Source organism: Odontesthes bonariensis, chromosome 15, assembly GCF_027942865.1.
Source record: "Odontesthes bonariensis isolate fOdoBon6 chromosome 15, fOdoBon6.hap1, whole genome shotgun sequence".
Taxonomy (NCBI): domain Eukaryota; kingdom Metazoa; phylum Chordata; class Actinopteri; order Atheriniformes; family Atherinopsidae; genus Odontesthes; species Odontesthes bonariensis.
This window is the reverse complement of record NC_134520.1, coordinates 27300000-27311721: the sequence shown is the minus strand read 5'-3', so window position 1 is coordinate 27311721 and position 11722 is coordinate 27300000.

Here is an 11722-nt window from a genome sequence, read left to right as displayed (position 1 = left end):
TGGATGTATTTATTCTATTTGTGTGTATTGTGATTTGTGAACGTAGTGAAAGTGGCGGGGATGCCACGCCAGATCAACAAAGATGTCTATCAGAGTGAAGCTCCAGACAGCTAGCTCTGAACACCTGTATAATCAACGGCTACGAGCGCTATTTATAGTCCTCTCACCCTCTCTCGTTCACAGTGACGGTACCGCGGTCAACACCGCTCTATGATACACAGCAGGGAAAAGGGAGGTGAGTAAGGTGCACAGGTGTTATCACAACGTCATTAAAAGTGCATTAAAAAGATCTGTAGCCCATTTTGGGGGTAGATTTTCTCTCCCATGAGTCCTTGTTGCATTCCAGCTATGCTGATTGGTTCTGGGCTGGTCACGTGTTTTGCGGACGCCATGTTGGCTCCCAATATTCCTAGTTCATAAAGCGATCCTCACAGTGAGCTATATCAGAACACTTCAACTACATTATTAAATTATTATTAGTTGTTATGCCAATATAATGCCAAGCTGCAGTGCACATGGCTGTAGTGTAAGACCGGGTCAGGGGAAACAACTACACCGTTTCCCCCGTGACAAAAAACGGAGGAAATGATGGGAGATTAAGGTCAGAAGGAAGGACTGGAAAGCGACAGATTTCTCCGTGTTGTGTGAGGTAAATGTCATTTTTTTCTCTGACTTTTGTTAACAATTACTTCAAAAATAAAGTCATAATAGCGTTAATATATACCATGCTCTCAAAAACTCCTGACACCGCTTAAGAAATGAATTAAGTTTGAAGTTAGTCAAGCCTAATGCTAACCTGTAGCTAGTTAGAAAATTAGCAGCTACTGTCATAACAACAGTAACTCGGATCCAATATAACACCTACTGTGAAAACGTGTGCATTTAATTCATGTCGATGTAGACAGCCACATTTCGGTAACACATAACTTTGCCTCAGTTACTAAGTTATTACTGCTATCGCGCTAATATTATGGTCCTTTATTCCCGCGATTGACATCTGACTAAAACCTCATCCAATGCTTGTGAAAACACGTAACTTTGCCTGGGTACTACCAAGTTATTATTGCTATCGGGCTAATGTTATGGTCCTTTTCCCCTGCGATTTACATCTTACTGAAACTCACGTCCATAGCCTCATCCCATACTGTCAATCGCGTTATCATTTTCTTATGTATTTGGCAAAGAAATTGTAACTTTGTGAAGAATTCAGTAGTTAGTCATGAACATTTTGGATGTATTGAACTTGTGTGTATTTGGCCAATTTAGAAATGAGAGTTTGATTCATCCATGTGTTTGTGAAATAAGAGATGTCTGGTTAAGAATACATGATGACTTATTGATAGCTTTTGTAAATACATTTGCATTTTTCTTTTATGTGCAATTCATTTACTTCCATTAAAAAGTCAGTGTCATTTTCCTTTTAGGACCACTTTGATGAAAAACAGTATGACAGTGGCAGAGCAGATGGCCTGAGGAGACTCGAACCGAATGCCGTCCCAACCAAGTTCATCTTCACACCACCAGAGTCCCCCGACAGGACAGGAGTGCAAAATGCAGCTACAAAGTTAATGTGCCATGTACATAAATATCAATTTATTGGATGATATAAATTCTTGCTTTATTTTATATGTAGGTATTTATTTCCACTAAAAGTGACAATGCTTTTGGCTAATCAAAATAATAATTGACAGCATTATTATTCATTTTGGTAATGTTTACTAAAGTTTACAATTGCAAACGTGAAGTCTGACCATGACTGATATTATACCATTAAATCTTTCTCACTCTCTGTGCAGTCTGAAAACAACACTGAATTGATAGCGGCCGATTCAACCCATGTCTAGTTAGCTTGCATACACGTTTCCGCATTTAACGAGTGTGTGTGTTCTTTTCTTCTGATTCTTTTTCAGATATTCAAGTTGACCATGACCAGTTCGATCTGATGGACAATGCATGCACTGATAAGGCTGTAAGCGGGGAGACAGCGGGCAGGGAGAATGTCAGCGAGGACACTACAAACTGGGACAAACAACAACTGAACATCTTTAAGATCCAGGTATCCTCACTCCAGCGGGCTCTTGTTAAAGAAATGTCGATGTAGAAAGCCACATTTCGGTAACACATAACTTTGCCTCAGTTACTGAGTTATTACTGCTATCGCTCTAATGTTAGGGTCTGTTGGAGCAAGACTATTTTTCTTTTTGAGTAGGCTAATGGTAAATGTAATGGTTAATTTGTTTATTGTTGTCATTATCATTTTGCTCACAATAATTATTGATATTTTGCTAATATTATTGACTAGTTATTTGTTTAGTTAATTGCTTTGCTTTCTAGGTTTAGTCTTTTTCTTTGATTTATTTACTGATATGATTTGAACACCTGGGGGCAGTAGTGGGCGTAGGCACACCTGTATATAGGTAGGAAGAAGGTGGTAATCTGTGTAGGCACCTGGGTGATGGGCATATGGTTTTTTATCAGTGCGAGAGAGACCACGTTGTTTGCTCAACTCGAATCTTCTGCCTGGAAACTGGACTATGTCTTGCCTGCGTACATTACCTGCCCATGGTGCCTGAAGTGTTTGTTTGATTTGTTTGACTAACGGCCACTACAACAAGTAAAAACCCGCCAAAGTAATTGGATTAAGGAAAAAAGTCTTCCCAAGAAAAGTCTGCGCTATGGATTAAAGAAAACGCTTTCCTTGGATCTGGATCTTTCGGACATTATTGGAATAGCCTATCCGATGGAAAAACTGGAAGGATTCGCTCAGTCGCCATTCATGGATTGTTTGGTGGCGTGAGGGAGGAAGGCCTTGCCCAGAACAAAGAACTCATGGTATGTGCACTTCTGAACAGTTAAAAAGCCGTATAGGAAAACGGTGAAAATCCTCTCATTGAAAAGTTGCTGGACTTTTAAAACCGACTGCCTTGACTGCTGCGCGCTTTGTTTGATTTACGCGCCAGGCCACGCTCATTCATAAAAAAAAATAAGCACGATAAAAAAAGGTCTGCATTGGCAACCTGTGTGGATGAAGAGGATTGCTTGTTTTTAAAAAGGGCATTGTTTAAGATAACATCCCACTTTCTGCTTGTATTCACTGGCGCATTCTGAACTTTATTCAAAACACAAGTTTGTAACAAAATGACTGATACGGAAGCGAAATCCGAAGTGGAAAGGCCTGCATCAAAACGGTCAATTAAATTAACACCTAAAGGAATGTGCTTTTACATAAAGACTTGCCAGGAAAACCGCTCTGCAAAAATGAAACAAGCTAAAAAGTGTATGGATAAAATCTGCGGCCTAATGGAATCAGATGGAAATTCCGATGCTGTGAACGCGCAGCTTGCCTCGTTCATTCAGTGCTACGAGGAGGCGCTCAGCATACTACATGATAGTGTTGTGACGTTCGCGAACGAGCCGGTTCTTTTGAACGGCTCTTTGATATGAACGAAGGGAGCCGAGTCGCGGCGACGCGGGAGCCGTTCTATTTCTCGTTCTTTTTTTTTTTGTCATGCGTGTTTCACGCAGCTCCCAGGGGACATCTAGTTGCAGATTCCCCCCACACAGGACAACTAGGACTAGGGGGGGTAGGGCGCAGGCAGCTTGCACGTGCCCTTCACATGAGCAGTGAGTGTCTCAGTGAGCACTGACACTTCTGTATGGGGGGGAGGCATTCGTGGCGCGAAAATAAGCGCCTAAGCGGCGCCACGCCGACACGTGCACACATAGAACGTGAGGGGAAAGTAAAATAGGAATCTAGTCAGACAGTCAGTCACTCATTGCTCGCAGAAAGGGACAGAAAGGAAAGCAGCCAAATTTTTTTCGAAATGAGCCAGAGAAAGAGGAGCAATATTTGGACCCACTTTTCAGCTGAGGGGGATACCAAAGCTAAATGTAACTTATGCAAAAAAAACACATCATTCAGGTCAGGATGGACAAATAATTTACATAGGCATTTACGGACGCAGCACCCATCCGTGCAACTGAGCGACGTAAGGACACAAGTGGACAGTGATGATGAATCCTCTGAGTCAACTTCAGCTGCCTCGGAGACAAGTGCCACATCTGCGCCTGGCCAGGCATCATCACCACCACCTCCTCCATCTCCATCGTCACAAGCTCCAGCTCCAAAGAGGAAGCAGACATCCTTGTCGCAATATCTACCCCCTGTTTTGACCCCCCTGAGACAGGAGAGGATCGACGAAGAGCTGGCGAAGATGGTGGCTACTGACTTCCAGCCATTTTCAAAAGTGGAGGACCAAGGCTTTAAATCCTACTCAAAGGTTCTTAACCCTGCCTACAGTCTTCCGAGTTGGAGGTCCTTAACCCAGAGATGCCAAACTATGTACCAGAGGGAAGCCGCAGCACTGAAAGGGCGAGTGGCAAAAGCGCCGGCTGTCTGTCTAACCACCGACTGTCGGACCTCGCGGACGACGACCGCCTATATGTCAGTGACCTGTCACTTCATCGAGAATTACACCCTATCCTCCTGCCTCCTGGACTGCTTAGAGTTCAGTGACCGGCCCACGGCAGACAACATCGCCAAAAAGCTCATGGATGTGGCAACAGAATGGGGGGTGGATAAAAAGGTGACATGCTGCCTGACCGACAATGCGGCCAACGTTACGAGGGCCATACAGATACCCGGATGGACGCACCTTCCGTGCCTGACCCATACAATAAACCTTGTGGTTCGCGGTGCTCTCAAGACCACTAATTCCATAACTGAGAAGGTGAAGGCCGCAGTCGAGTATTTCCACCGCAGCACAGTGGGTGCGCAAAAACTGAGGGAAACCCAATCCCAAATCAACCTCGAGGAACGGAGGCCAAAGCAGGATTGCGTCACCAGATGGAATTCGACATACTATATGCTGAAGAGCGTCCTGGAGAGTAAAGATGCCATCATCTCCACACTGGCCATCACCAGCGCACCCGTAGACCACCTGTCCCCAGAGGAATGGACTGCTGTGAAAGAGATGTGCGCAATATTGCAGCCCTTTGAAGAGGTGACCGTCGAGCTAAGTGCAGAAAGGTATGCATCTCACCAGTAGATTTCTGTAGGCTACTATGCATGTACTTGATAAAACCGTATATTATAAATATGACAGATATTTGTAACAATGTTAGTATAGGCTATCATTGTTTCAGCTTTAAAACTGTAACTTTAAAGTGATAGTAAACTGATTAAGATTTATTTATTCATTCATTCATGTATTCATTTATTTATTTCTCTCAGGTATTTGACTGCCTCTAAGGTCATAGTCCTGGACAGGGGACTCCGAAGAGCCACATCTGATTTCCGACGAAGCACAACAACGAAAGCAGCACAAGATATGCTACAGTGTCTGTCCGACAGCATGTCAGCCCGATTTCACAGAATCGAAGCCCATTCCATACTATCTGATGCTGCTGCACTGGACCCACGATTCAAACGAATGGCCTTCCCAGATGGCAGAGCGGCAGATGAAGCCTTTCAGAGGGTGTCAACCGCAGCTGCAAGAGTCAGCAGACCAGCCACCAGCAGCAACCAGCTGAACCAGCTGAAGAAGGAGCGGAAGGAGCAGGAGGTGGTGCTGCATCAATTGTTTGGAGCTATTTCCAAGAAGAAGTAAGGGTGGAAACAACTACTCTCTTTTTACCTGTAAATCTAGTCTCAGTCTAATAATATCATAAATGCATTTGGTTTGTACAGGTAGGCTACATACTGCCCATATTGCACATAGCCTATGCAAATCTACTGACACTTGTATTTAGTAACAAAAGTGCCTTTTATTGCTATGTGTGTAATGACAAAAGTTGAATCTAATGTAATATAATATGGTATCCATTGTCATGTCTTCCATCACCCCTATGAGCAGGTGGCTGGAACAGTAGGAGCCAGGAACCCCACTGCAGATGCCATAATGGGGGTGCGAGCCTACCTGGAGGAGCCTCTCCTACCAAGACACGAAGACCCCTGAAGTGGTGGAAAAGCCGAGCCCCTGTATACCCAAGGCTAAGCAAGTTGATGGCCAAGAAGCTTTGTGTGGTGGCGACATCAGTTCCCTCTGAGAGAATATTCTCCAAGACTGGACAACGGATCTCTGAAAGAAGAAGTCGCCTCAAGCCTAAAAATGTCCAAGCACTCGTCTTCCTTAACGCAAATTTGCCAAGGGTCAAGCCAGAGAAGAAGACAACGTAAGAAAAGTTTTTCACTCTCTCCAGATCTGTGCACCTCTCTGCACCTTTTTTTATTGTATTCTGTAGTTTTATATATTGTTAGGCCTTCTGAAAATGCCCAATATTTTACAGTTATTGTTTCTATCGTGGGTTAGCCTACTGTGAGATTTTTTGCACTCACTGCTGCTGACTATTGTATTCTGTTTGTTCGAATTTTATCTACTGTTATCTACTGTTATTTATCTACTGATATTTTACACGGTTTATGTTTCTATTGTGTGATACTGTGACATTTTTGCACTAACTGCTGCTGACTTAGTTTTTGTGTTTTTGTTCTTTGCATTCGCCACAGTTAAATATCTTCTATCAAAGTGTGCATTAAATCACATTGTATGTTCTATTTTTGCACTAAAAACTATTCTGAAGAAACATTCAGTGCAGCTGGCTTTGTTTATTTATGAGAGTTTAACTATTCCATGAAAAACAAGTTGGGGTAGCATTACACACTTAAACATCCGTGTACAAGGTAAATCCACAGCATTGATGTCTAGACAGAGGGATGTTGTCCCACCTAGTGGAATATTTAGCCTACAATGAATTCAGACCAAAATTATTTTCAACATAGGCGTACACATGGGGTTATAATCAGTATTTCCAAATAAGTCAGACTCAGATAGGGCCTAATGGTTGATAATGGCTGTGATATCAGATTTAGAGGGAATAGAAAACAAAAACGTGCAACACACAAAAAAATGTGTTGGTCCTAATGACGTTCATTCATTTTTGTGTTCCTCAGTATGGGTTTCCCTGGTTATTTACAATGCGTGCATCACCATTTACTGGCTACTGGCGCCTCCCAGTGGAAGTCAAGGGAAACTTGGCTTTCTCAGAATTCTATAAAATGGCAATAACAAACGAACCATATTCATTGATCAAATACTGCAACTTAACATCCAAGATTCTACATAGTGTGTTTTCAAGCATGCTACATTTGATTTCAAATGGAGATGGTGTGTTAAAATGACAGTTCTTCTAATATGTATGATTTCTGCAGCATTCCCAAATGTGTGCAGGACTTTGCGTTTGTGGAGTAACCAGAGATGGTCAAATAGGACTAAGAAAATCTTTGGCGTAACCATGGGTACGAGCGGACTTGGACTTGGACTCGGACTCGGCAGCAACAACAGCAATGCTCGAGGTGTTAGAAAATAAGGCATCTCAGTGTGGTTCAAAACGGTCAGATGGAATGAACTCTTATTTGGAAAGGAGCAAAGCCCAAAGATCCGTCGGACTAAATCCCCAAGCCAACGTCTTTGTTCCTCATGAAAATGTTCTTGCCGTACCTGATCCTGCACCAGTAGTAAGGCCAAGACAAAGATCTGCTGCACAAATGAATGCAAAGCTGCCACAAGTAACTCATACTGCTCGCCTCGGACATCAAATGGGAAACAGTTTAAACTCACAAACTCAAACTGGAAACAACAAAATTGATATGGTGAACATTATGCAAAAACAAAATGAAATCACTGCATTGTTAGTTCAGCAAAATGTTGTCATTTATTTATTTGAAAATGGAGTGGAGATGAAGACGAATAATGCCAGCGACTGTTTGCACTTCCTTGAACAGTACACCAGGGGGCATCCAAGGGATCTTGTGCATAGCTGCCAACATTTTCCCCCAGATCAAGACTATCAAAGAGGCAAGAGCCGTCTTGCACAGCACTTTGGAGATGAGCATAAAATTGCATCTGCTTACATGGAAAAAATAATGAACTGGACACCAGTAAAAAGTGAGGATGTAAAAGGATTGCAATCACTCTCTTTATTTCTCAGAGGATGTTCAAACTTAATGTACATGAGTGAACTAGACATACCTTCTAACATGCGGAGCATAATCCTGAAACTTCCCTACAAATTAAGAGAGAAATGGAGGAATGTGGCATGTGATCTGCTGGAAAGAAGAGGACATAGAGCCCTGTTCATTGATCTTGTGAATTTTATTGAGAAACAAGACCTCAAAGAGATAAATGACAGCTAGCAAGAGAGTGAGAGACGGGGTGGCAGTGTTTCAGGAGAAAGGGTTGGTAGTTTGATCCCCACATCCTCAAGTTCAGATGTCAAAGTGTCCTTGGGCACGGCACCCAAACTCTGGTGTTGATGTTGTGTTTGTCAGACAACGCTTCGGGGGCCGAGTGGAAATATTGACGGATGTAAAAGATTACGTATGGTTTCTAAAACTTGTGTTCTGTTCTAAGGTGGAATCATCATAGTGCGTAACAGTGTGGTGCTCACCTGGTAGTTATCGCTTTGACTGAGTGGTTGCTGCATGTCAGAGAGAAAGAGGGGGCGCACTGAACTCACCTTTGGAATTTTTTCAGGCAAAAGATAGCACTGTGAGCGAGTGTGTTGTGGAGTGTTACAAACCGGTTTATCTGCAGGACATGGCTTTGTAATTCATTTGGAAACTAGATATAATAGTAAGCATTCTCTTCACTGCTACCTGTGTCATGTCACAGTCATATAAGTACAGGAAGGTGGAACTATCTTACAGGCTAAGTTTCAGGAGGGGGTCCCTCCTTCTGATCCAGGCCTGATTCAAATCAAAGTACTTTATTAATCCTGCGAGGGGAAGTTAAAGGATTCCCCCTCGCAGGATTAATAAAGTGTCCACCTCTGATGTTCCTCCTTTGTGTGAACACATGTCACGCTGGCCTGAGCCTCTGTGGCTTCCTGCGGATGACAAAGAAACAACAACTCTGACACCAACGGAGGACAAAGTGGAACACCTGAGCTACCGCAGGTAACGTATTGTGCAAAACAGGTGAGTGCATGATTCCGTCTGACTAATGAACGACATCTACAGAAATGAATGTGTGCTAGCTCACACATGTTGAGTACTTGTGCAGTTTTTCCTTCCTTTTCCTGCTGTGTTTTACCGAGGTGATCATAGATGCAGGCATGCAAACTTGCCACCTTTCGGCGAAATTCGCCGTTTTGAAATCAAAATGGGTCATTCTTCTGAATCGCGTAGATCCGAGGAGAAAAAAAAAATGGGGGGGGGGGGGGGGGGGTGAGCATGTCAACTAGCGAGTGCAACTGTGAACCTCAAAACTACACTAGACCTATCACCGCTCTCTTCTCTTGACAACAAATGACTGACAAGAGTGGCGTGTGAGAGAAGCACTATCACCAATCAGAAGTGAGGAGGGCGAACATTTTGCCCATTTGAGGAGGTCGTTTCATTCGTCGTGAGTTTATCAATGCAGAGTCCGGAGAGCTCTGCCACAGGTCGTATTTGAGAGTGCGACCCCCATCCCCTCACTGTTCGCCCACACCCCCGTTGATGATGACAGCCTACAGGTGCACTCGTGTTCATCCAGTATGATGCACCATCAATCGAAGTTAAAAGGGGCACAATGTAGGATTACGTAGTGCTCGTGGCATGCATGTCTCAAAACTTACACTGTCATGAAAAAATGCCATTTAACTAAGCTTGCCGCGAGAATGTTTTTCATGTTAGAGTGCCAGCTGTCGATACAAATTTGTCTCTGGCGGTACGTCAAGTGAATTGCTGATATAAGTTTTTCCCGTGGAGCTCGTTTGGCTCAGCATGCCAAAAGTTCACTTTCGTGGTTTAATGACAGCGGACCGTGAAAGTGGTCGGGAGAGTCATCGTTCAGGCTAAGCATAGGCTGTCTTGGGGCAGTAATTAAAGCTGCAGTCTGCAACTCTTTTTCAAGCATAATGCCTGGAACTGTCCGGGGATTCTGAAAGTAGTACATTAAATACCCCAATACAAAAAAAAAAGAGTTCTCTAGGTCCCCTATATGTCCCGCTAGGTCCCTCCAAAGCCAGCAGGTTTGTTTACAAAATTGCAGACCGGACCGGTAAAAGGTAACCAATCAGGTTACGAGCTGGGCTCTGCTGCCTGTCAATCACCGATTGTGCACGCGCGATACAAGGTAGGCTCGTCCCCACGCTTATTTATCTAGACTATTGAACTTCATTTCGGGCTAGTCTACTTACTGTGTCTTCCATGATCGCAAATGACAGGTGAGTTGATGAATGAGGAGTCGTGTAGGCGCATCTGGCGTGCACGTAGACGTGCACGAGTTCTCATGTGTTTTGAAGGGGCGGGACAGGAAGTTGAATAACTTTTTATTTTTCGGTTAAAAAATAAGCATTTCTTGCATTTTGCGACTACGGAGGTCACCGTTTTCAACTTCAAGCGTTCTGATAGATCATGTAAACTCTTAAAATGCCAAAAAGTAGGACTTTACGTATGACAACAACAAATCTTGCAGACTGCAGCTTTAATTAAACGTTTAATCCTACATACTTGTAGTATCCCTTTAAGGACCATGGGACTAACTTTTTCGTTAAATTTAATGTAATTAAATGTATGATACTACAGTTAAATGCTTTTGAAGACCTGTGATGTTATATATCAAACACATAATAGTACAGTAAATGCAATTGATAGGCCTACTGTACCTATAAATTCATCTTTTATGCTGCACAGCTGTTCTCTACTTAATGCAAATGGGACATACTGTATATTTTATAATATATATTTTGTATAATTTACAACTTAATGCGTCTCTTGTTTCCGCTTTTCCGCGCGTGCCGTGTGTCCGTGTACCCTTGTCACCTTTTTCACCCCTGACCAGTTTGCATGCCTGTAGATGAGAGAAGACTCCAGCGCAGGTCCGAAGGAGAGAGACTGTGGACCCGACATTGCCGTTATGCACCCAGGGTTTCCGTGACGACGAGGAGCTCCCAGCCGGATGAGAGAAGCTGATGTTAAAAAAAAAAAACAATAAAGGAGAACTTGGGGTTCAGCTCCAGCTGCACAGCCGTCCCCTGAACACACTCCAGCACCAAATCTGCTCCCAGACAGCGGACTGTTGATCGGCCCCAGCTGAAACGATGAAAAGCATCCCACACCGAGCCGCACAGATGAAGCCGTCTCCGTGTGTGAAGCTCCTCACAGACACACGGAGAAGAAGATCTGCTCACCTACACCTGCAGAAATAACAGTCGAGACGAGACGCAGATAATTGGGACTGAAAAACAACCAGTGGGACAGTGTTGTTCTTTAAAGACATTATTCGTAAATGATGTATTTAAAACAAAATGTTTGCATTTACATTTTACATGCTGCTTTGGTGCTGGAATCAATAAAAATGAACAGTTTTTACACTTACCCTCTCCTCTGCTGAATGAAACACGAAACAACAACTTTGCCTCAGAGAACGAGGTCTCTGCAAGTTAGAGATATGGACTGAAAAATGCGCCTCTCATCACTGCCGAAGCTGCCACGAGCTTTTAGTAATTTAAGACAAAGTTGCTCATTATTTTACACATCATTTCTGCTACCACTGTAGACACATCTGAAACTTCCAACAGAATACTGAATTTGTTGGAATTTTTGTCGTGTTTTATTCTGTTATTGAACGTAAAATTGCAAGATTTTCTACGATAAATAAATAGCAAAGGGTGTCCCTCAACTCAGTACACAATGCAAAATATAAAAAGTTAAAATATCGCCTAATATGCGATGATT